Source organism: Pteropus alecto, unplaced genomic scaffold (assembly GCF_000325575.1).
Source record: "Pteropus alecto unplaced genomic scaffold, ASM32557v1 scaffold7, whole genome shotgun sequence".
NCBI lineage: Eukaryota > Metazoa > Chordata > Mammalia > Chiroptera > Pteropodidae > Pteropus > Pteropus alecto.
In genome coordinates this window covers 7,247,780-7,252,839 of record NW_006494614.1, presented here as the reverse complement: position 1 = coordinate 7,252,839, position 5,060 = coordinate 7,247,780, and the positions used below count along the sequence as shown (strand labels likewise).

General features: G+C 33.3%; 1 pseudogene; it reads right to left on the bottom strand.

The window, feature by feature from the left end:
- Positions 1 to 4,157: 4,157 nt before the first annotated feature.
- Positions 4,158 to 4,276, bottom strand: LOC112474808 (annotated as a pseudogene).
- Positions 4,277 to 5,060: the final 784 nt, after the last annotated feature.

The following is a 5,060-nucleotide window of genomic DNA, read 5'->3' as shown; positions in this document are numbered from 1 at the left end:
GCTACAAAGCCTCAGTACTCAAAGTGTGGTCCATTGCAGATTCTTACGCCCAGAGCATAATCTGCATTTTAAAGAGGAGCTCATGCAATTTGTTTTCATGTTAAAGTATGACTGTAAAACAAAACAAAACTGCCTTTTATGTGAAGCTAATTGTTTCTCATTTCTTTTTCACCACTGAAAAGCTAAAGCCTTCGAGTTAAATAAAAATGAGAGAAATATCTATGAGGATCATTTTATAACTTGTGATACAAAGATTAGACTTATCATTACACAGAGTTTAGTATTAGTGGGTTATATTAATACTAAGCATAGTCTTAGTGGGACTGCAACTTTTACCTCACACTACAACTCATAGAAATGTAGCTTCTTTATTTTGTCTGTTTCTGATGTACTTTATAGCACAACCGCCATCTGCTGGGTTGAGGGAAAGAAAAAAAATAACTAAATGTGCAATACGCGTTAGAACATTTAGTAAGTTAAAGTCCATTAAAGAACTTTTTTATTCTCCCTTAGTTAAAAATGTAACCTTTATGTAGTTTGTCCCCTCCTCATGCTTCTCTCTTTAGAATGCTGCCATCCTTCTTATGTACTCTTTTGGATGTCGGAAGATGGTGAGGTTCTTGACTGCAATTCTTCTACCTCTACAGGTCTCCAAAGTGATGGATTTTGCCTCCTGAAGTTGCTTGCCCAGCTGGCTCTCATGGTTAAAGTTAAAAAATGAGTCTTACTAATTTTTTTCTCAATTTTCAGTAGCCTTCTTGACTGTCTCAGCTTCACCTTAGCTCTCCCTGATTACAGTTTTCTGACTATGCCAATTATCTACGAAGAATATTCTGAAAGAGATTGTTTTAACACAGAGTTTAATCAAGCAAAAACTTTAATACTATGCGTTGAAAAACTTGGAATCTATTAAATTTGTTTTACAATGTTAGCAAAACCCTGTTGTTAAAATTTCACATTTGTATCTTAAAAACAATAGTCACACTACTTTTTTTTCTTAATTTTTCATATAAAATATTATTAAAGTTAAATATTACATTAGAAGTATTACCCACCAAGACAAAGTATGGTATAGCCCAAGAAGGCAAAGATAATTAATAGTAACAAAATTACTAACATGAGAAATAGGTTCTAAAACAAATTACCCAATTAAAAAATGGGCAAGTATTTAAATAGATGTTTCTCCAAAAAAGGTAAATAAATGGTCAATAAATGCATGAAAAGATGCTCAATGTTATTAGCCAACAGGAGAATACAAATCAAAACCACACTGAGATTATACTATACATCTACTAAAATGGTTATAATTATATAGTCAGATAATAACAAGTGTAGGCCAGTATGTGAAGAAATCAATAAACTCATACACTTTTGGTGGGATTGCAAAATGGTGTAACCATTTTGGACAGCTCTTCAAAAGTTTAAACATAGAGTTACCATATCACACAATGCCACTTGGGAATTTATTCAAGAGAAATGAAAATGTGTCCACACAAAAACTTGTACATGAATGTTCATAGAAGCATTATTCATATTGGTCCCAAAGTGAAAACAACTCAAATAACCAACAGCTTATGAATTGATTAATAAAATTGTATATACATTAGATAGAAAATTATTTGGTAATAAAAATGAAGTATGATACATTGCACAATATGAGTTTACCTTTAGAGCATGCTAAGCTGAAGACTCTAGTCACAAAACACATAGTGTATGATTCTGTTTATATGAAATGCCTGGAATAGGTTAGTCTACAGAGACAGAAAGTAAATTAGCACTTACCTAGAGCTGGCAGAGTGAGAGAAGGAAAGTTTAATGAGGATTGACTGTTAAGGGCTGTGGGTTTCTTTTTGGGATATTAAAAATATGCTAAAATGTATTGTGGTGATGGCTACACTATTCTACAAATAAACTAAAAATTATTAAATTGTAGACTTTAAATTGGTGAATTATATGATATGTGAATTATTACTCAACAAGCTGTTAAAAAAAGAAATTGAGGAGTTGATGTCATCAAGATGGCAAAATATGTGGTTACCACATTTAGTCTCCTTCACATATGATCAGCTAGCAACTATCCATAGACAAGACACCCTTGTGCAAATCCCAGAACCTTGGGATGAAATTGAAGCATCTCTTGGATCACACAGACCCAGAGGGACCACATTAGAAGGATAGGAGGGACAATTTCACTTTGAGCACATGGCCCCACTCTCAATCAGGTGCAATGCAGAACTAAGAGGGCTGTTCTGGCCCAACAGGAAGTAGAGAGCCTCAGGTACACATCCAACTTCCTGCAGTGTGGGACACTTCCCAGGAGATCCACTTGTGTCTCTCCCCACTGGGGATATCTGAGGGATTAACAGAGATGGAGAAAAGGAGTGAGGCTGCAGCATCCAGTGTTCAGGTCTTAGTGGACCACTTTCCTGCAGGTGGTGGTACCCAAGTAAAGAACACAGTAAATATCTGTCCATTTATAGAGCCCAACCAGTGACCTTGCCCAGCTGATGACTTCGCTCAGCCAGGGAGCTTACTCTGCAGTTCTGCCTGATTTGGGCCCCCAGCCAACCAACCAGCTTTACCAATGGTGGAGCCCATTCTACAGCTCTGCCCAGTAGGAAAGGAAGTTAAAAATCTCCCTTACTACTGAGCATAACCTCCAGTCCCATCATTCTATTAAACCTAGCTGGCTTGAAACCACCAGCCACCACAGCGTATCCAACTCCCACCCACAGGAACTAGGTGATAATTTCATTTTTACTTTCTTAAAGAACCTCTATACTGTTTTCCATAGTGGCTATAGCAGTTTACATTCCCGTCAGCAGTGTACACGAGTTTCCTTTCCTTCATATCCTCAGCAACATTTGTTATCTCTTTCTTAACTTTTTGATAATAGACATTAACAGGTTTGAGGTGATATCTCATTGTGGTTTTGATTTACATTTCTCTTATAATTAAGGATGTTGAATTTTTTTTATATATCTAATGGCCATTTGTATGTCTTCTTGGAAAAAATATCTATTCAGTTTCTTTTCCCGTTTTTTAATTTTGTAATTTTCTTTGTTTTGTTTTGATGTTGAGTTGTATGAACTCCTTATATATTTTGAATATTAACTACTTATTGGATATGTGGTTTGCAAGTATTTCTTCTCATTCCATAGGTTGCTTTCTTCATTTTGTTAATAGTTTCCTTTGCTATACAGAAGCTTTTTACTTTAGTTCCACTTGTTTATTTTTGTTGCCTTTACTTTTGGTGTCAAATTTAAAATAATGGTGATGATGATCATCATAATTGCCAAGACCTATGTCAAGGAGCTTATACCCTATGTTTTCCTCTAGAAGTTTTACAGACTCACTCTTAAATTGAATTTTGATTTGATTTCTGTGTATGGTGTAAGATAGTGGTCTAATTTTATTCTCTTGCGTGTGGATATTCACTTTTCCCAGTACCACTTTTATCCATTCTCCATTGTGTATTTTGGTGCCTTTGTTGAAAAATAATTGACAATATATGTGTGGTTTTATTTCTGAGTTCTGTATCTTGTCACTAATCATGAACATTAACTGTGTCTTGGACATCAGTGAATTACTATAATTTTGTTTGTATCTACAATAATCTATAATAGTTTACTTTTAAAGGTAATTAAATAAGAGGAGAGAATGTTAGGATATCAATTAACATAAGTCGTTTCAATAGATGCACGTTTTTTAAAAAACTTTCGCTGAATCAATAATACAATTTACCCATATTAATTACTTCTTGCAATTTCTTCAGAAAAAAGATAATATTTTTGGTAGCTAAAATTCATTATTAGCTTTGATCATAGGCCAGTTTTTCTGGAAAAGTGGTGAATATAAATATTTCATAAATATTTTTTAAATCTTTGAGAGTATATCCTAAGTGAATGACTGTTCATTATGTAAGTGTCTGGCTCACTACTGACTATTTAATATGTGGTGATTATAGTTATCACAATTCACAATAGATTTTTTTTTTTCCATTAGTTCAAACTACTAAGATGTCTGATTTTAAAAATTGTAGAATTGGTGTGTGACTTTTTTATCATTATTATCTTTTTTAGGCTAGACAACCCTTGGTCGACCTCACAAATTGCAAGGACCTTTTCAGCTTACAATCCCTTATTTTTTATTTTTTACGCCTACAGCACCTGGTCTTCCTAAGTGGTCTCCCATCCAAGTACTAACCAGGTCTGACTCTGCTTAGCTTCCGAGATCAGACGAGATTGGGCTTGTTCAGGGTGGCATGGCTATAGACTGATGTGTGACTTTCAATATTTTATTTTTCTCCTTTTCTTGATTTATTCATATAAGCTGATATTTGGGTGAAGTAAATATTTGTGTATGAAATAATGTAATTTCCTTCTAGCTCACACTCTGTTTTCTATTTATATGTGAGAAGTGACACAATGATAAGTGTTGTTGGATCTTGTATGTGTGTGTTCTCTTTTGATAGGTGGCTTCATGGTCCCTCCTACCCACTGAGTGTACTTCGTGACAATATATGGTAGTCTCCAATTTTATGCCTGAGGCATAATGAATTTTATAATTGAGAATATTATATAAAAAAATAAATTCCAGTTTTAGCAGTATACTAAAATTCTGTATGTTACAAAGAAATAAATGCCAGATTTTTTACAAAACTGCAGAATTAAAGCTCACATTTAAGTAGGTTGAACTTTATATAATTAATGTTAAGCATTATCAAGTTTTTTGCCTTAGCCTTTCTCTCTTTGTATTTAGATTTCAGTGTAGAAATAATCCCATTCTAATTTATTACCCCCAACTCCTATCTCAGCCTGTTAATCATAAACATACATTATTTTGTAAATGTAGAATTTTCATGAGATGTATAAATCTTAATTTTATAAATTATCATTAATTTGTTGTTTATTTTTATTTCTAAATAATAATTTAGAAATTATTATTAATTTGTTGTTTATTTTTATTAAGAGAGAATCACTTAAAAATTAACTGTTAAAAAGTCATTGAAATTTCTAAGTGGATATTACAGACTTTATGGAAAAGGTAGGGAGAATGAT